Source organism: Scyliorhinus torazame, chromosome 6 (genome assembly GCF_047496885.1).
Source record: "Scyliorhinus torazame isolate Kashiwa2021f chromosome 6, sScyTor2.1, whole genome shotgun sequence".
Classification (NCBI taxonomy): domain Eukaryota; kingdom Metazoa; phylum Chordata; class Chondrichthyes; order Carcharhiniformes; family Scyliorhinidae; genus Scyliorhinus; species Scyliorhinus torazame.
Genome location: NC_092712.1, coordinates 72,930,799 through 72,952,162, shown reverse-complemented (window position 1 = coordinate 72,952,162; position 21,364 = coordinate 72,930,799). Strand labels below are relative to the sequence as shown.

Here is a 21,364-nt window from a genome sequence, read left to right as displayed (position 1 = left end):
TACATAGTAATCTGCTATTTGAGACCTTGTTGAAAGCCTTCTGAAAGTTGAAATAAACCACATCCACCGGTTCTCCCTGGTAATTTTACTTGTTACATCTTCAAAGAATTCTAGTAGATTTCCCTTTTGTAAATGCATGTTGATTTTGGTTTCCAAATGCTGTGCTATGAAATCCTTGATAGTCAGCTCTCGCAACTTCCCTACTAGCGACGTTAGGCTCAATGCTTTATAGTTCCTTGTTTTCACTTTACCTCCCTTTTAAAAAATAAATTTAGAGTACCTAATTCATTTTTTCAAATTAAGGGGCAATTTAGTGTGGCTAATCCACCTACCCTGCATATCTTTGGGTTGTGGGGGTGAAACTCACGCAAACATGGGGAGAATGTGCAAACTCCACACGGCCAGTGACCCAGAAACGGGATCGAACCTGGGACCTCAGCACCGTAAGGCAGCAATGCTTTTTTAAAAATTAGAGTACCCAAGTCATTTTTTCCAATTAAGGGGCAATTTAGTGTGGCCAATCCTCCCACCCTGCACATCTTTGGGTTGTGGGGGCGAAACCCACGCAAACACGGGGAGAATGTGCAAACTCCACACGGACAGTGACCCAGAGCCGGGATCGAGTCTGGGACCACGGTGCCATGAGGCAGCAGAGCTAACCCACTGCGCCACCGTGCTGCCCCATGAGGCAGCAATGCTAACCACAGCGCCACCATGCTGCCCCGACCTCTCTTTGAATAGCGGGCTTATAATTAACTACCTCAAATCTGTAGGAACCATTCCAGAGTCCAAATAATTTTGGAAAATGACCACCAATGGATCTACTGTTTCTAGGGTTGCTTCCGGGATCCGGGTGGCTGTCTGTGGAGTTTGCTCTTTTAATTTTGTTAATAATCTTTATTATCACAAGTAGGCTTACATTAACACGGCAATGAAATTACTGTGAAAAGCCCCTAGTCGCCACATTCTGGTGCCTGTTCAGGTACACAGAGGGAGAATTCAGAAAGCCCAAATTACCTAACAGCACGTCTTTTGGGACTTGTGGGAGGAATTCCGTGTCCCCAGAGGAAACCTTTCTCCCTTGTGTCTGCGTGGGTTTCCTCCGGGTGCTCCGGTTTCCTCCCACAGTCCAAAGATGTGCAGGTTCGGTGGATTGACAATGCTAAATTGCCCTTAATGTCCAAAATATTTAGGTGGGGTTACAGGGATAGGGTGAAGGTGTGGGCTTAAATAGGGTGCTCTTTCCAAGAGCCGGTACAGACTCGATAGACCTAATGGCCTCCTTCTGCACTGTACATTTTATGATTCCTTAGGTTCTCTGGTTATCACGCCATGGAGATTTATCTGCCTTCAATCCCATTAATTTCCCCCACACCATTTCTCTACTAATACTGATTCTTCAGCTCCTCACTAAAATTTGTGTTACTCAGAACTTCCACTATATTATTCATGTCTTCCTTTGTGAAGACAGAAACAAAGTACAAATTTAGTTCCTCAACCATTTCTTTGTTACCCCAGTATTAATTCCCCCATTTCTGACTGCAAGGGGCCTACATTTGTTTTTGTCAATCCTTTTCTCTACATATCTATAGAAACTTTAACAGTCAGATTTTATGTTCCCCGCTAGCTTACTTTCATGTTGTATTTTCCTCATCTTAATCAATCTCTTGGCCGCCTTTGCTGAATTTTAAACTGTTCCCAATCCTCAGGCCTATTGCTTTTTCTTGCTAATTTGTATGCTTCTTTGAATCTAATACTATCTAGAATTTCCATTGTAAGCCACGGTTTGGCTACAGTTCCCTTTCTACTCTTGAGCCAAATAGGAATTAACAACTTTTGGAGTTCACCTATTTGTTCCTTTAATGCCTACCGTTGCCTTTCCACTGTCCTTCCTTTCAGTATCTCCCTTCCTCGGTAACTCCCTTCCTTAACAGAACTGTGGGTGTGCTGACATCGCAAGAATTGTATCAGTTCAAGAAGGTAACTCACCGCCTTCTTGAGGGGTGGGGGTTAAGTGCTGGCCTAGTCAGTGACACTCACAGCTCCAGAGCAAATAAAATAAACCATGACAGTGACTATACTTCACAAGTACTTCATTGGCTGGAAAGCACTTTGAGACAAAAAATATGGTGAAAAATAAATTGTTAACTGCTCTGGAGAAGGGCAATTCCTTGCAATTGAGAACCAATGGCTGCAGTTGTTCCCCCTTGTATATAATATTCAGAATTGACTGAAAACAAAAAGGGGAAAACACAGCAAATTCTGGAAATCTGATAGAAAACCGGAAAATACTGGAAATACACAAACAGATGACAACATTTGAAGGGTAATGGGCCAGGGTGGACAAAAGTGATGAGAGCTATTTGCTTGTTTGAAGATGAATGCTGATATGGACTGGTTGGGCTGATTAGCCTGTTTCCATGTACTACTTAATGTCACTTTCTATGTTTATGAAAAGAGAAGGTAAAGATTTGCTTGTAATCTTTTGGCAGAATTGCTATATATTGTTAGCGTTATTTGTGTTTTGAAATAAATTTCCAATATCTATAACTTGAATCTACTACATAGGAATTCTGATATACTTGTATTTGCACCAAATTTGAGTAAGAAAATAAGATTTTACAGTCTCAAATAGTAAACCATTATAGGAGTGCAGTATATTTTATGGTTGAAATAATTCTGATGACAATATGAAAAATGTTAATGCTTTGCCATCCAATTTTGCAAGTTTTGCACCTATGAATAAAAAAGGTTCTGTAATATATAATTTCACAAATGATAGAAGGAATTCTGATGAAAAGACTGCAAGCAATACAACCACAAAACTTCAGAATAAATTTTCCACAGGAAGGCACTATTTTAACTTCATGCAAAATGTAATGTAAATGTGTGAATAATCCAGTTGTTTGTACAATTAAAGGTTTGTCACATTATTGTCCACATTAAAACGATTATGCCAAATTTATTGCACTGTTGACAGATCTGATTCTGATCTCTAATGATCTGCTGCAGTTTTATCATTTTTAATGATTTAAAAATGGTGATGGGAAGAGCAGAGGGACATTTTTTATTTGTTCCTGGTATATGAGTACCAATGGCAAGGCCAGCATTTAATTCCCATCCATAATTGCCCTTTAGAAGTGGTAGTGAATGGACAACTAAGTGACTTGCTAGCCCACTTCAGAGGCTACATCCATATTGCTGTGGGTCTGGAGTCACATGTAGGCCAGGCCAGGACAGCCGGCAGATTTTCTCCGCTGAAGGATGTTGGTGGATTTCTTCAACAATCCCATAGTTTCATAGAATTTACAGTGCAGAAGGAGGCCACTCGGCCCATCGAGTCTGCACCGGCTCTTGGAAAGAGCACCCTACCCAAGGTCAACACCTCCACCCTATCCCCATAACCCAGTAACCCCACCCAACACTAAGGGCAATTTTGGACACTAAGGGCAATTTATCATGGCCAATCCACCTAACCTGCACATCTTTGGACTGTGGGAGGAAACCGGAGTACCCGGAGGAAACCCACGCACACACGGGGAGGATGTGCAGACTCTGCACAGACAGTGGCCCAAGCTGGAATCGAACCTGGGACCCTGGAGCTGTGAAGCAATTGTGCTATCCACAATGCTACCGTGCTACCAGAAATGATCTTCATCACGGAAACTACCTTTTTATTCAAGATTTATTATTTAGTTTAGCTGCCAGGTACAATTTGAACTTCTATTTTCAAAGCATTAGTCCCAACTCATCCAGTAAAGTCACCATAGTCCCAGATGACCATAAGCTGCTTTTCCCTTTGAGGGGGAGAGCTGACTGGTGGTGATTTAACCTGAGTATCACTACAGTCAGGCGACGGCCAAGGTTGAGAAGGCAGGGCCTTCATGAATAACCTCAGCCAGTACGGGAATTGAACCAGTGCTGTTATTCTCACTCTGCACCATGAACTAGCTGTCCAGCCAACCGAGCTAAACTGGCCCCCATCACTATGCTATTGTTCCCATGGAAGGGGCTGTAAACAGCTAGATGTAGTTCTGATCAAATAAATAAGGACGTGCATAATTTGGAAGCAAACCAATGATAGCATTTAAGATGGGCAAATACAAAGTCATGAGCTTGCTTATTGGGTGGCATGCTAGCACAGTGGTTAGCACTGTTGCTTCACAGCACCAGGGTCCCAGGTTCTATTCCTGGCTTGGGTCACTGTCTGTTGCGAGTCTGCACATTCTCCCCGTTGCTGCGTGAGTTTCCTCCGGGTGCTCCGGTTTCCTCACACAAGTCCTGAAAGACGTGCTTTCAGGTGAATTAGACATTCTGAATTCTCCCTCAGTGTACTTAAACAGTGCCGGAGTGTGGCGACTAGAGGATTTTCACAGTAACTTCATTACAGTGTTAATGTAAGCCTATTTGTGAAAATAATAAAGATTATTATTATTATACTTTAAAGAAAGATGGACAGTGATAATACAAGCAAAATAACAGGAGAGAGATTTGTTGGTACTGATCAATCAACAGCATGGTGGAACAGTCAAGGGAGCAAAAGTGTTTGTGGACTAAGTGATGTTTCAGGATTTCCTGAGGATGTGGACCTTGATGCAGTATATGCCAAAGAAAAAACACTACTACATTGAGCTAAACATGGCTCTCAGGAAGTTAAATTCACAAAGCTGGTGGGGCTAGGTTAAATTTCATATGGTTGTTGGAAGTAGAGTCCTGGAGAAATTGCAAATAACTTGTCATTCTAGCAATTGTTTGTACTCTTCTCCCCAAATAACCCTATTTATTTAAACTTGGCCTGGCTATTACCAAGTTAGGTTGGTGCTCTGTTGCAGGATCGTCAATTTTGACTAAAGGCTAGTGTTGGCATCAAAATTCTAAAAATAGAGACAGTGAAGGAATGTGATGAAGATGGAACATGACGTTGGGAAATAAGTCAAAGGGCATTATATGAAATTATTTTTATATTGAGTGAAGGCTAGTTGTACCAATGGACATAAGTGCAACTAACCATAACTTCTGTATATTCAAGTCTCACCTTGCTACAATTCATTTCTGGGTGGCAAAGGGTATAACTGAAACCTGGTCTTAGGCATGTAAAAGCTTTTTTTATCTACTGAGATATACGTTGCATATGATGCATCTCCACTTCATCAATCACGGTTTTAGCCTGTTCCTATATAATGACTGCAGGTAAATCTCCAGTTAATGCCCAGCACCTGAATACAATTAAATAACCAATTAATATACAGTTAAAACACCTCGCCCAGAGGTAACATAGTCCTCTGTCCTGGAGGTTAAAGTAGTAGACATAAAAGATATGTACATGAGGCAGTTATTGTTAGGTCTGTGGACTATAATATTGTACAAGTAGATGCAGAACAGCGTGAGTCAACTCTCATATAAGTACGGTGCTCCTTTGAGAATGATTGATGTCACTGAATGAAAGATGGTTTCTTTAGGAGACCCAAATTTTTCTATATTTCCTAACAATATATTTGCATTTTTATAGGACCTTTAATGTATTAAAATAGCCAAAGATGCTTTATAGGAGTGAGTATTGAACAAAATCTGACATTGAGCCACACAAGATATAAGAGCAGATAAAAGAGGTAGATTTTAAGGAGGGTGGACAGTTTCAGGGAGGGAATTCCAGAACTTATGGTCTATGAAGCTAGTGGCATTGGTGTTAATGATGGAGCGATTTAAAAAATGGGTTTATGCAAGAAGCTGGGAATGGAGAAGCACCGTCCATTGTGCCTTCACATGCTTTCTAAAGTGTGCCCAGAATTCATCACAGTGCACCAGTTATCATAGACTTTACAGTGCAGAAGGAGGCCATTTGGCCCATCGAGTCTGCACCGGCTCTTGGAAAGAGCACCCTACCCAAGGTCAACACCTACACCCTATCCCCATAACTCAGTAACCCCACCCAATACTAAGGGCAATTTTGGACACGAAGGGCAATTTATCACGGCCAATCCACCTAACCTGCACATCATTGGACTGTGGGAGGAAACCGGAGCACCCGGAGGAAACCCACGCACACACGGGGAGGATGTACAGACTCCGCACAGACAGTGACCCAAGCCGGAATTGAACCTGGGACCCTGGAGCTGTGAAGCAATTGTGCTATCCACAATGCTACCGTGCTGCCGAATCATATATAAAGGTTCATCAGAACCTCGTTGGATGTTTTATACTCTATGCTTTTATTTATAAAGCCCAAGATTTTGTAAACCCTTTAAATCATTTTCTCAACCTGTCATCTTCAAAAACTTGTGCACATAGTTTCTCTGTCCTGGCATCACCTTTAGAATTGTAGCCTTTAATTTATTTTGTAAACCAGGATGAGAATTTTAAAATTGTTGATAGACTGGGAGTGAATGGGCTGGATTTTGCAGTCCGAGGCAAAGCACCAGCATTCATCGCTGACCTTAAGGAAAGCTGTCTACAAAGATGTGCGGCTGGATTCTCTGTTTTGCCGGCGCCCAGGGGTTTCCCGATAGCGTGGGGCTATGGGAAACCCCATTGACCGGAGGGCGTAACGGAGAATACCGCCGGTGGGTCAGGGCAGAAAAATGGCAGGGCGGAGAATCCATCGCATAATCTTCTCTGTGCATTTTCTCTTTCCCAGCATTAGTTTGTTTATGGTGCAAAGTCGAGGCGATTCCAGGTCAGCATCCCCGAATCCTCGGCGCCATTGTTGCGAGCTGGCTGGGGTTGGTTGAGCAAGTGCAGCTTAAGTGCTGCTCGACCTTGTTAGCGGGGAGCTGGCGAGTGCAGTCCCGGTGAATCAGCTGGTAAGCCATCATTTGCGGCGAGAAGCCCGTGAGGCCTCGTTAAGTGGACCAATTAACGTTGAATTGCATTGCCGGCCTCGCTGGGCTGAGCGCCGGGAAGCTCGCGTCAATTCCTGCTCGCTACCACACATAGAAATGTTTCCGGAGATCGCGTCCCACATCAACTTTTTGCCCTTTATCCACTCTGCTTGTTACATCTTCACAGAGCTGCAATAAATTTGTCAAACGCAATTTCCCTCTCACAAGACAATATTGACTCTGCCTGATTGTTTTATGTTTTTCTGAATGTCCTGCTACTACCTCCTTAATAATGGATTCCAGCATTTTCTCAATGGTGGTTGTTAGGTTAACTGAGCTATGGTTTCTTGCTTTCTGTCTCTCATTTCTTGAATAGTGGTGTTACATTTACATTTCCTCCAGCAGGATCACTAGATATCAACAAAGTATAAATCCTGGTGGACTTTTCACCACCCAAACTCACATACCCATGCTTTCAAAGTTACAGCTGTAAAATGCCATGAAAATGAAAGTGTCTTTGACATACAGTCATGTAATAGAAAGCTAGGGATTAATGGGCACAAGACACTATCTGTACCAAAGAGGAATATTTTAATAATTCTACGAGAGAAATCTTTTAAAAAATAAATTTAGAATACCCAATTCATTTTTTTTCCAATTAAGGGGCAATTTATCGAGGCCAATCCACCTAGCTTGCACATTTTTGGGTTGTGGGGGCGAAACCCACGCAAACACTGGGAGAATGTGCAAACTCCACACGGACAGTGACCCAGGGCCGGGATCGAACCTGGGACCTCGGCACCGTGAGGCCGCAGTGCTAACCCACTGCACCACCGTGCCGCTCCACTATAGAAATTTTAAAGGGTGTACAGGAGCAAAGGGAACTGGGTGTATATGTGCATAAGTCATCAAAGGCGGCAGGGCAGGTGGTGCAATTAATTAAGCATGCACTATCTAAGCCAGTAAATCACTCCCGCACCATTACATTCTAAACAAGACTGCCCGTGATCTATATCAAGCTAAAGCTACCAAGATTAAAAACCAAATGCCTGAGAATAATTCTCCAGGAGCTGATGGCAGTATTCAAGTATGGAGGTGCTGATATGCTTAGGAATTTCATTAGCCTATTCTGCTTAATTTGGAATCGGGGCATTATGCCCAAGATTGCAAGGATGCTTCCATAACTCACCTGTACAATCTGGAAGGAAGCAAGTCCATCTGTGACAAATCATTGTGGTGTTTTAGTTCCACAGCAGAAACATTTCTTGCATGGATTATTCTCAACGGGATTGACACTCATCTCACAGACTTGGTGTACTTTAAAACAAATCTTTATTAGTGTCACAAGTAGGCTTACATTAACACTGCAATGAAGTTACTGCGAAAAGCCCCGAGTCACCACATTCCGGTGCCTATTTGGGTACACAGAGAATTCAGAATGTCCAATTCACCTAACAGCACGTCTTTCGGGACATGTGGGGGGAAACCGGAGCACCCGGAGGAAACCCACGCAGACACTTGGAGAGTGTGCAGACTCTGCACAGACAGCGACCCAAGCCGGGAATTGAACCTGTGACCCTGGTGCTGTGAAGCAACTGTGCCAACCACTGTGCTATCGTGCCACCTGGAATCACAATGTGATTTCTTTGCTGGATGAGGTCAACATGACCTTTTTGGCACTTGAAATTCAAGCAAGTCCTGCGAAGAGGGCAAGGGCCTCCTACATGATGTTTGTTGATACGACCAAGACCGTGGACACAGTAAGTAAGCCGTGATGGTCTAATGAAAGTGCTGTCCAAACATATCTGCACTGAAAAGATGATCAGCTCATTTTGTGACAGCGTGATGGCTAGACTAATTCAGAATGGTCCCTTTCTGGTCACCAATGGCACCAAGCAAGACTGTGTCATGGCTTCAGTTCTGTTTGGTCTCTACCTTTCAGCCATGCTCTGTTAGGCACTTAAAGATCCCAAATTAGGAGTGCACATGCAGTTCAGGACAACCTGCAAAGGCTCAAGGCTTGCACAAAGATCACAGAATAGCTATTGAGTGAACTCATGCGGACAACTGTGTTGTCACAGCACAAACTTTGGAGCACACCTGGATGCTTGTTGACCTCTCTGCCTCAAGCCTCGGAACGTGTCGGCCTTAGAATAAGTGTGAAAAAGATAATGATTCTGTATCTGAGTTGGCCACAAAACTCCCAAGACCCTGTTGTCACAATCAACAATCCACCCCCCAAACCAATTCAGACGTTCTGCTGCCTTGTAAGTATCCTCTCCAAGAACACCACCTTTTGTTAATCGTTCATGGGGTGTGGGCATCACTGGCTAGACCAGTATTTAATACCCATTCCTAACTGACTCCATGAACCGCTGCAGTCAGAGGGCGGTGTTTATCAAGTGTTCACACCGGCGGGAAATTCCGGTCCCACACCGGCGCACAGGATTCCCAGCAACGAGGGGTGCTGTCAAGAGAAATTCCATTTACAATGGCGGAACCGGTAGATCCTGCTCACGGGCCGCCTACGCCTGCGGCAGGGTGGTTGGTAAATATGTTGTCGGAACACCCACACTGCGATTAGGTGGGGAGTTCCAGAATTTTGACTTAGCAGCAGTGAAGGAACAGCAAGTATTTCAGGTGGTGATGTTCCCATGCATCCTCTGTTCTTGACCTTCTAGGTAGCAGAGGTAGTGGGTTTGGAAACTGCTTTCTAAGGAGTGTTGGTGAGTTGCAGCAATGCATCTTGTAGATGCAACGGCTGCAATTGTGTATTGGCGCTGGAGAGAATGAATGCTTGTGGTGGTGGATGGGTACCAATCAAATGGGCTGCTTTGTCCCTGATCGTGTCCTGCTTCTTTAGTGTTGTTGGAGCTGCCACATCCATGCAAGTGGGGATTATTCCAACACTCTCCTGATTTGAGCCGTGTAGATGAGGGACACGCTTTGAGGAGTTGGAGGTGAGTTACTCGCTGCAGAATTCCCAGCTTCTGGAATGCTCTTGTAGCCACATTATTTATATGGCTGGTTCAGTTCAATTTCTGGTCGTTGGTAACCCCCAGGATGTTGATAGTGGGGGATTCAGTGATGTTAATGCCATTGAATATCATGGGGAGATGATTCAATTCTCTCTCTCTCCTTGGGGATAGATGGTCATTGTCTGGAAATTATGTGGCACAAATGTCACCTGCCACTTATAACCCCAAGCCTGAATATTGTACATGTCTTGCTGCACATGGACACTGACTACTTCAGTATCTGAGGAGTTACAAGTAGTGCTGAACATTGTGCAATTATCAGTGAACATCCCCACCTCTGACCTTATGATGGAAGGAAGGTCATTGCTGAAGCAGCAGAAGATAGTTGGGCCTAGGACACTACCCTGAGGAACTCCTGGAACAATATTCTGGATGATAAGATTGACTTTCAACAACCACAATCATCTTTCTTTGTATGATTCCAACCAGCAAATTCCCACTCTGATTCCCATTGACTTCAGTTTTGCTAGGGCACCTTGGTGCCACACTTGTTGAAATGCAGCATTGATGTCAAATGCAGTCACTCTCACTTTACCTCTGTAATCCATGTTTAGACCAAGGCTGTTATGAGGTCAGGGGCTCAGATGCTTACAAAATAACGGGATTAGACAAAGCATGGATTTATGAAATAGAAATCAGTTTGACAAACCTGCTATAGTTTTTTGAGGATGTAACTGGTAGAACAGATAAGAGTGAACCAGTCGACCTGATGTGTTGTGTGTGCAGTTTTGTTAAGTAAGGGTATACTTACCATAGAAGGAGTGCAATGAAAGTTCACTAAACTGTTTTTTGGGATGGTAGGATTGTTGTATGAGGTGAGATTGGATCGACAGGGCCTGCATTCACTGGAATTAAGAAGAATTAAGAGTGAATCTAATTGAAACGTATAAAATCCTGACAGGACGGGACAGACTGGATGCAGGATTTTGTTTCCTCTGGTTGGGAGGGCCTGGACAATGGGTCACAGGATACAGAGGTAGGTCATTTAGGACTGAGATGAGGAGAAATTTCTTCACTCCGAGGATGGTGAACCAGTGGAATTCTTTATCACAGAAGTCTGCAGAATAAGGTGTTGAGATAGAGGATTAGGCATGATCATGTTAAATGGCGGAGCAGGCTCCGAGGGCCGAGTGGCCGACTCCTATTTTCTATGTTTCTTTTTGAACTGTCTTTTGCTGCAATTTCCATTTAAAGGGCAGCCCCTTTGGTTTAAGGCCTGAGCATTAAGACCTTGGTTTCCTTGCTCTGTTACATGCACAGTTGTTCTATTAATAAACCTTTGTTCGTTCACCGACCTGGGATTTCCGGTGGCAGCATGTAGGAAGAGGTCACACGTTGGGTGGCTCCCCCTCGAGGCTTGATTTTTTAAGAATTTAATACCTGGTCCCAGGGGCAATTTTTCATTAAATAAGTGCAGGAAGACAAAAGAAATATGTCCAAAACCCAAAGGAACATCACCGTGAAGAAGGGGGTGGGTAAAGGTTCGCCGTCGAGTGGAAGGGTCAGGTCGGCAACTGGAAGGGTGGCGGAGACTGGGTCGCTGGGGGGACCCCACTGTTCACGACAGAAAAGATGACCGAGGTGATGGCTTTGGAGATTGAAAAACAGTTCGCAATGCACATGGAGGTGATGAGGAAGGACTTGATAGCGGCATTGAAGGTGCTGGGGGAGGAGACAATTGCCCCGATGAAGGCGGCGGTGTCGAGGTCATTAGCCTAGGTGCGGGAGCAGGATGAGAAGCTGAAGGGGGTGGAGGAGGCCTTGTCGCAACACAGTGATCAGCTCACCTTGGTGGGGGAGGAGCTGCAGAGGGTGGTGGAGGCCAACAAGGTTCTGCGAGCCAAAGTGGAAGACCTGGAAAACGGAGCTAAACGGCAAAATCTGAGGATCATGGGCCTGCCTGATGGGGCCTGGCGGAGCTGTTGGTGGAGACGGAAGATCCCTCTTGGTACGAACTGGATCGGGCTCATAGGGCATGGAGGCTGAAACCAAAGGCGAATGAGCTGCCAAGAGCTGTGATTATTTGTTTCCGTAGATACCGTGTGAAGGAGAAGGTCCTGAGTTGGGCAAAGCAGAAGCAGGAGGTGCAGTAGGCTGGAGCTGGTGTACGTATATACCAGGACTTTACTGTGGAGTTGGCGAGGAGACGGGCGGCCTTCGGCCGAGTGAAGATGGCATTGTATAACAGCAGTGTGTGGTTCGGCGTAGTGTACCCAGCTAAGTTGAGGGTGACCTACAACTCCAAAGACTTTTATTTCGAGAAGGTGGAAGCAGCAGAGGCGCTTATGAAGGCAGAAGGACTGAGGCAGAAGTGACAAATGGGACTGAGGATTGATCTTGGACTGAGAGTAGGGGGAGTGGAAGATTGTATGTAGCTCCATTTTTTATCTCATGTCGGTGTATGTGCTAAATGAGTTGAAGTTGCCTATGTGGGCAAGGAAGGAGTTAGGATTTTCATTTGCAATGATAGCTCTTTGGGGTTTTTGTGATTACACTGGGGTTGTGTGTTGAAGGGGATTTCTTTGTTTTCCTGGGACCAGGCGGGAGGAGTGGATTGGAGGTGAGTGGGTTGGAGGGGAGTGGGGCCTGGGCAGGGGCCTCCACATTGGATAGCTCAAGCTAGCCAGTGAACGGGAGTGTGGTGGGGGGAGGGGCTGCGGCCTTCAGAGCCTGGTAGAACAGATTTCGATGGGCATAGGAGGTGTGAAAAGTGGGGAAAGGGGACAGATACTGGGTGAGGTGTTTTCGAGAGGAAGTGGATGGGGGGATTCTGGGAGGGGAGGGAGGGGTTTGATGGTAACAATGGGATGGGGCGGGCCAAGCTCAGTGGGCAGGGCCCGGAGTTATGATGATGGTGGATAGGAGGGGCGGGTGGGGGGTGAAGGACCCCCGGTTAAGATAGTTACGTGGAATGTGAGGGGTATGTTGGAGGGAAGTTTTCAGTGTCATCTCGGGGGTAGTGCTCATGAACTTGGAACCAGGGCCCCATGAAGCCATTTTCAGTGGGTCGGACTGGTTTGGGCGGCAGGCGGGTGAGGGAGCAGATGTTTTGTCTGGAGGTGGGTTCTGTCGGGGTGAAGGTCAGCTTCTCTACCCTATGCCTCGGCTTGGCGGGGGGACCTACTTACTTTTCTTTGACTCTCGGGAAGGTGAAATCTCAGCTGAAGGGGATGAAGGAAGGGTTTCACAATTCATGGGGACTGTTTATTATGCACTTCTGAGAACTGGTTGTCATTGAACATTAGCAGGGGAAGGGGAGGTGGTCGGCGATATTGTTGTGTTTTGTTACACTGTTTCCTGATTGATTATTAATTAGTTTTTTACCTGGAATGTACGGGTGGATGTTTGGGTCAGTATATTGAGCGGGATGCGGTTTGTGAGTGGGGGATTGTTATTGTATTTGTTTTTTTTTGTTTTTTTCTTTGGTTGTTTATTGGTGTAAATATTGAAAATTAGGAGAATAAAAAGATTTTATGAAAAAAATTCCAATAAAAGGGCTGCCCCTTTAATTTGTTGATTTGATCTTTTGTTACTTTGTACCCGTTACTTGTTAATTTGTTTTAAATCAAAATACAATTAAGAGGAAACACTCTGACCTGACTGCCTTCCCCGTCTCTGCGGTTATTGAAGTGGCCAGGTGGCATAGAAACATAGAACAGAGGAGCAGGAGTAGGCTAATCGCCCTCCGAGCCTGCTCCGCTGTTCAACATGATCATGGCTGATCCTCTTTCTCAACACCATACTCCAGCTCTGCCCATACCCTGTGACTCTTTTAGTGTCTAGAAATCTACCTATTTCCTCTTAAATATGTTCAGTAAATTGGCTCCGCAGTCTTCTGTGGCAAAGAATCCCAAAGGTTCATCAGCCTCTGAGTGAAGACATTTCTCCTCATCTCAGTCCTAAATGGCCTATCCTGTTTCCGGAGACTGTGTCCTCTTATTCTAGATCCTCCAGTCAGTGGAAACAACATCCCTGCATCCAACCATTTTTGAGTAAACCAAATGAACAAAATAAAATAAACTGAGGGACAAATGAAAAGGGGAAGCCCATAAAGGGATACTGTCTTAAGAAAAAACAGATTTCAAATGAAACTTAACAAAAAAACATTTAAGAGTACCCAATTAATTTTTTTTCCCAATTAAGGGGCAATTTTAGCGTGGCCAATCCACCTAACCTGCGCACCTTTGGGTTGTGGGGGTGAAACCCACGCAGACACGGGGAGAATGTGCAAACTCCACACGGACAGTGACCCAGAGCTGCGATTCGAACCTGGGTCCTCAGCGCCGCAGTCCCAGTGCTAACCACTGCATCACGTGCCGCCCCTATTTCAAATGAAACTTGAGGTGCGATTCAATAAATGCGTTGATCCCGGCGTGGACCTGATTGCGCGGGGCCAATAGCGGGAAAGGCCAAAATCGAGATTCACACTGGGTATGAACCAGTTTTCAGTTCAACCGGCCCAGTCCCAATGGCGAATTCCGGATCTCACTCCAAAATGGCGAGCATATCATTAACCCTCATTGGCATTCATTTGAATCACATTAGTGAGATTTAAGTCGAATGCAGCGGCCTCCCGGGAATTACCCGATTTGCCAGCGAGATCACGCAGACATCGTTTAATACCTTTTTAAAAACATGAAGCTGGTGCAATGGCTGCTGAGGGGAAGTGAGGTGAGTAATCATTTCCAATGCTTAAACCGTTTATTTTGTAGTGATATGTTGCACTCCGCCATCATTGAGGGGGGGATATTTGTGGAGCTGCCTCCTCCAGTGAGTTGTTTAGCTGTCCACCACCATTCACAGCTGGATGTGGCAGAACTACAGAGCTTCGATTTGGTCCATGAGTGTGGGATCGCTTAGCTCTGTCTATAGGGTGCTCGCTTCGGCAGCACATATACTAAAATTGGAACAATACAGAGAAGATTAGCATGGCCCCTGCGCAAGGGTGACACACACATTCGTGAAGCGTTCCATATTTTACACTTTCCAAACATTCCGTGTCAAAAAAAAAACTCTGTCTATAGCATGCGGTCTCTCCTGTTTGTTATGCAAGTAGTCCTATGGTGTAACTTCATCAAGTTTACCCCTCACTTTTAGGTATGCCTGGTGCTGCTCTTTTAGGCATGCCATTCTGCACTTTTCATTGAACCAGGGTTGATTTACTGGCTTGATAGTAATCGTAGGGTAAGGAAAATGTTGGACCATGAGGTTGCAGATTGTGGTTGAATAGAAGTCATCTGCTTCTGGTGGCCAACAGCACCTCATGAATGTCCTGTTTTGAGCTGTTGGAACAGTTTGAAATCTATCCCATCTAACACAATGGTAGTGCCACACAACATGATAGAGAGTATCTAATTGTGAAGGTGGAGCTTCGTCTCCACAAGGATTTTGCGGTGGGTACTCCTATCAATATTGTCATGGACAGATGCATCTGTGACAGATTGGTGAGGATGAGGTAACGTAGCTTTTTCTCACTTGTTGATTACCTCGCCTTCTGCTGCAGACCCAAGTGGCAAGTCAAAATCTCAAACAAGTTCTTGTAAGGTGCCGCATACCTGGTGTGGAAAGCGTGCTCAACAGAGCTCAATATCATTGAGTAGCCACATGGTTCACATGGAGGATTCCCGTATGCATGTCAGCTGAGTACCAGAACCACACCATAAGGTGGCCCAAACTTAGATATAAGAGCATTGTTAAAGCTAATCTCAGAGCCTGTAAATTGGGACAAACCTGGACAGATCCAAATGGAGAAGTCTCTGTCTATTATGGTCCGGGACCAGATCCCAATTTATGTTAGGAAACCGGACGAGACCCCCCAAAATCTTTCAATTGTAAAACTGTAAGAAAAGGATACTTCTCCCAGGAGTGATTCCACTGACAAATATGGATCTTTTATATTAAAACAAATTTTATTATTAACACAGCATCAACCATATTAACATCACAGAAAGATGGCTCTCCAATTAACAGTTTAACAATTCTTAAAATAAAAGGGAACAGTTTTCACTTATACCGTCTCTATCTCCAATTAAGCAAAGCCCTTTACGGGTCAAACACAGGGATACTTGCTGTACTACTGTGTAGCAATTTCCTTTCAGAAAAGTAGAGAGGGACTCTTTCAGACACAACCTGGAAATTCTGCTGTCTTTGTCAGACGAAAAGAAATCTTACAGCCAAAACCGCTTGCTACAGACCTGGCTCCTCCCATTAATTACATCATTGTTATTCCACTCAGATCCCATTCCTGCTTAGCTAGGTTTAAACATAGGGCGGGATTCTCCGAACCCCGCGCCGGGTCGGAGAATCCTCGGGGGGCAGTGCGAATCCCGCCCCTCCGCTCCGACGCCAGCCGCCGTATTCTCCAGCGCCGGTTTTCAGGTGGGGGCGGGGATCATGCCACGCCGGTCAGGGGCCGTTGGTAGTGGCCCCCCCCCCAGCAATTCTCCGGGCCCCGATGGGTCGAGCGGCCATCGGTTTCTGGCCAGTCCCGCCAGCGTGGATTGAACATGGTACCACACGGCGGGACCTGGCTGGTAGGCTTGGCTGGTGTGGTCCTCAGGGAGGCGCGGGGGGATCCGGCCCCCCGGGGGGGGGGGGGGGGGGGGGGGACCGCCACGGTGGCCTGGCCCACAATCGGGGCCCACTGATCTGCGGACGGGCCTGTGCCGTGGGGGCACTCCTTCCTTCCGTGCCGGCCCCTGTAGGGCTCCGCCATGGCTGCCACGGAGAAAACACCCCCCTGCACATGCCCAGAATACGCCGGCCGGTATGCGCATGCGCTAAACCACGCCAACGGTTCTGCGCAAGCACTGACTCGCGCAGTCCCTAGCCCCCGGAAACGCGGAGAATTCCGCAACTTCCGGCTGGCCTGACGCCAAAGTGGTTCGCGCCATCTTTGGCGTCGGGCCAATTCACTGATTGAGGTGAATCCCACCCATAATGTCTCAAATTATCTACCCACCAGGGAACCATGCAAAATACACGATAACCCCATATAGCTAAATAAGCACATGGTTGGAATGAATAATTAACTCACTTTTAAGACATAGTAATAGATACACACCTTAGTAGATACACAGACTGGCTACCTTAACCTAGGTTATTTAATAATATTACTGTAACAGATATAATAATAATCTTTATTGTACATGTAGGCTTACATTAACACTGCAATGAAGTTACTGTGAAAAGCCACCAGCTGCCACATTCCGGCACATGTTAGGTTACACAGAGGGAGAATTCAGAATGTCCAATTCACCTAACAGCACGCCTTTTGGGACTTGTGATACATTAACCCAGGCTTTTAATAACTCTACTGTGACCTTTATAAAATAAAATATATATAACAATTCCCTACATTCATCACATGTCACCAAGCAATCTTCACATTTGAGGAGAATAGATTCAGGTCTTTAGAGGATAAGCGAGCATGCTGCAAAGCCAATGCTTTCAACTGCTCCAATAGTGGCTTCATATATATTATTTGTAATCTGATCCGCAGATCAAGACTTGGTTTAATGTCAGATCTGAGATGAAGCAAACTTAGCCAGTGAGCAACTGGTTTTCTTTCTGAGCACATCCGTCAAAACTCCAGGGGAATTTCTGCTTTGTGTGCATGCGTGCACGTCTGTGTAAGTGTATAATCACTGTTCAATTAAACTGGAATAAAGACAAATGAATGGCAGGATGCTAGGAAGCTCAGAGGAACTGATGGATCTTGGGGTACTTGTTCACAGATCCTTGAAGGCAGCAGAGCAGGTGAATAGGGTAGTTAAGAAGGCAAATGGGACACCTGTATTTATCAGTCGTGGCATAGAATATAAGAGCCAGAAGGTTATGTTGCAGGTGTACAGAGCATTGGTTAGACCACAGCTGGAGTACTGTGTGCAGTTCTGGTCACCTCACTATAGAAAGAAGGTGATTGTACTGGAGGGGGTAAAAAGGACTTTCACCAGCATGTTGCCTGGGATGAAGCACCTGAGCTATAAGGAGAGACTGGATAGGCTTGGGTTGTTTTCTTTAGAGCAGAGATGACTGAAGGGGGATATGATTGAGGTGTATAAAATTATGAGGGTAAATAGGAAGCAGCTGTTCACGTTGTTCGAGAGGTCAATCACAAGGGGGCATAGTTTTAGGGGGAGGGGCAGGAGATTCCTGGGGATTTGAGAATTTTTTTAACTCGAAGGGTGAACGTTGGTGATCTCTTAGAGGACGAGACTGGGGTGTTAATAATGGGGAACACACAATTGGCAGAGAAACTAAATTAATAGTTTGTCTTGGTTTTCACAGTGGTGGACACTAGAACCATCCCAATAGTTAAAAAAATTTTTTTAGAGTACCCAATTCATTTTTTACAATTAAGGGCAATTTAGCATGGCCAATCCGCCTAGCCTGCACTTCTTTGGGTTGTGGGGGCGAAACCCACGCAAACACGGGGAGAATGTGCAAACTCCACACGGACAGTGACCCAGAGCCGGGATTGAACCTGTGACCTCGGTGCCATGAGGTAGCACTACTATCCATTGCGCCACCGTGCTGCCCTGAACCATCCCAATAGTAACATGTAATGCAGAGGTTGTTGAAAAGGAGGAACTTAAAACAATCGCCATCACTAGGGAAAAAACATTGAGCAAACTATTGGAATTAAAGGCAGACTGGTCCCTAGTGCTTGATGGCCTACATCCTTGAGTCTTAAAGGAAGTGGCAGCAGAGATAGTAGAGGCATTGGTTATAATATTCCAAAATTCCATGGATTCTGAAAAGGTTCCAGTGAATTGGGTTCTAGAAAATTTAGTGTATCACGACTTCCAGAAGGCATTTGATAAAGTGCTGCACACAAGTTAAGAGAATTCTAGTGACCTGTTGAGAGAAAGAAATTCTCCTCATCTCTGTCTTTTAGGGAGACCTCTTATTCTTAAACTGTCTCCCCTGTTCTAGACTCCACTGCAAGAAGAAACGTCCTCCTGATAGCCACCCTTATGATTAGACTAACTTCAATGGGCATAGTCCACCATATTCGGATTTTGTTTATTGGATTTTGTTTATTCTCACGTGTACCAAGATACAGTGAAAAGTATTTTTCTGCGAGCAGCTCAACAGATCATTAAGTACATGAAAAGAAAAGGAAATAAAAGAAAATACATAATAGGGCAACACGAGGGCAACATATTCAACTCTCTTTGTGATATCTTTCCTTCATCCCAGGAATGAGTCATGTGAGTCTTTTCTGAAATGCTTCTAATGCAATTGTGTTCTTTTTTAAATAAGGAGACCTAAGCTGTACATAATACTTCACATGTAGTCTCACCAAGGCCCTGGACAGCTGCAATAAAAATTCCCTATTTCTATATTCCATTCCCCTTGCGATAAATACCAACATTCCATTTGCTTTCCTAATCACTTGCTGTACCTGTACACTAACTTTTTGTGATTCATGTACCAGGTCACCAATAGAATCCTCCGGGTGCTCCAGTTTCCTCCCACAGTCCAAAGATGTGCTGGTTAGGTGGACTGGCCATGCAGGTGGCGGAAAGCGTCATAGATCGCAGTTATATAAATGTGGTCACACCCAAGGTGCAGGCAGAGAAATGGGTGACCACCAGAAAGGGCAGGCAGTCAGTGCAGGAATCCCCTGTGGTTGTCCCCCTCTCGAACAGGTATACCCCTTTGGATACTGTCGGGGGGGATAGCCTATCAGGGGAAAACAGCAGCAGCCAGAGCAGTGGCACCACGGCTGGCTCTGATGTTCAGAAGGGAGGGCCAAAGCGCAGAAGAGCAATAGTAATAGGGGACTCGACAGTCAGGGGCACAGAAAGGCGCTTCTGTGGACTTGAAAGAGACTCCAGGATGGTATGTTGCCTCCCTGGTGCCAGGGTCCAGGATGTCTCCGAACGGGTAGAGGGCATCCTGAAGGGGGAGGGCAAACAGGCAGAGGTCGTTGTACATATTGGTACTAACGACATAGGCAGGAAGGGGCATGAGGTCCTGCAGCAGGAGTTCAGGGAGCTAGGCAGAAAGTTAAAAGACAGGACCTCGAGGGTTGTAATCTTGGGATTACTCCCTGTGCCACGTGCCAGTGAGGCTAGAAATAGGAAGATAGAGCAGCTAAACACGTGGCTAAACAGCTGGTGTAGGAGGGAGGGTTTCCGTTATCTGGACCACTGGGAGCTCTTCCGGGGCAGATGTGACCTGTATAAGAAGGACGGGTTGCATCTAAACCGGAGAGGAAAAATATCCTGGCCGCAAGGTTTGCGAGTGTCACACGGGAGGGTTTAAACTAGTATGGCAAGGGGGTGGGCACGGGAGCAATAGGTCAGAAGGTGAGAGCATTGAGGGAGAACTAGGGAATAGGGACAGTGGGGCTCTGAGGCAGAGCAGACAGGGAGAAGTTGCTGAACACAGCGGGTCTGGTGGCCTGAAGTGCATATGTTTTAATGCAAGAAGTATTACGGGTAAGGCAGATGAACTTAGAGCTTGGATTAGTACTTGGAACTATGATGTCGTTGCCATTACAGAGACCTGGTTGAGGGAAGGGCAGGATTGGCAGCTAAACGTTCCAGGATTTAGATGTTTCAGGCGGGATAGAGGGGGATGTAAAAGAGGAGGCGGAGTTGTGCTACTGGTTAGGGAGAATATCACAGGTGTACTGCGGGAGGACACCTCAGAGGGCAGTGAGGCTATATGGGTAGAGATCAGGAATAAGAAGGGTGCAGTCACAATGTTGGGGGTTTACTACAGGCCTCCCAACAGCCAGCGGGAGATAGAGGAGCAGATATGTAGACAGATTTTGGAAAAGAGTGAAAACAACAGGGTTGTGGTGATGGGAGACTTCAACTTCCCCAATATTGACTGGGACTCACTTAGTGCCAGGGGCTTAGACGGGGCGGAGTTTGTAAGGAGCATCCAGGAGGGCTTCTTAAAACAATATGTAGACAGTCCAACTAGGGAAGGGGCGGTACTGGACCTGGTATTGGGGAATGAGCCCGGCCAGGTGGTAGATGTTTCAGTAGGGGAGCATTTCGGTAACAGTGACCACAATTCAGTAAGTTTTAAAGTGCTGGTGGACAAGGATAAGAGTGGTCCTCGGATGAATGTGCTAAATTGGGGGAAGGCTAATTATAACAATATTAGGCGGGAACTGAAGAACATAGATTATGGGCGGTTGTTTGAGGGCAAATCAACATCTGACATGGGAGGCTTTCAAATGTCAGTTGAAAGGAATTCAGGACCGGCATGTTCCTGTGAGGAAGAAGGATAAATACGGCAATTTTTGGGAACCTTGGATAACGAGAGATATTGTAGGCCTCGTCAAAAAGAAAAAGGAGGCATTTGTCAGGGCTAAAAGGCTGGGAACAGACGAAGCCTGCGTGGAATATAAGAAAAGTAGGAAGGAACTTAAGCAAGGAGTCAGGAGGGCTAGAAGGGGTCACGAAAAGTCATTGGCAAATAGGGTTAAGGAAAATCCCAAGGCTTTTTACACGTACATAAAAAGCAAGAGGGTAGCCAGGG

The 21,364-nt window shown here is 45.5% G+C and overlaps 1 protein-coding gene and 1 non-coding gene across 12 annotated transcripts in view; both read left to right on the top strand.

Moving 5' to 3' along the window:
- LOC140424835 (cAMP-responsive element modulator) overlaps nucleotides 1-21,364 on the top strand; it is a 197,273-nt gene that overhangs the window by 16,555 nt on the left and 159,354 nt on the right. The gene's annotated exons all lie outside the window — the stretch shown is intronic.
- On the top strand, nucleotides 14,730-14,836 carry LOC140425911 (U6 spliceosomal RNA). The gene has a single exon (XR_011948065.1). It is a non-coding gene; the product is annotated as a U6 spliceosomal RNA (small nuclear RNA).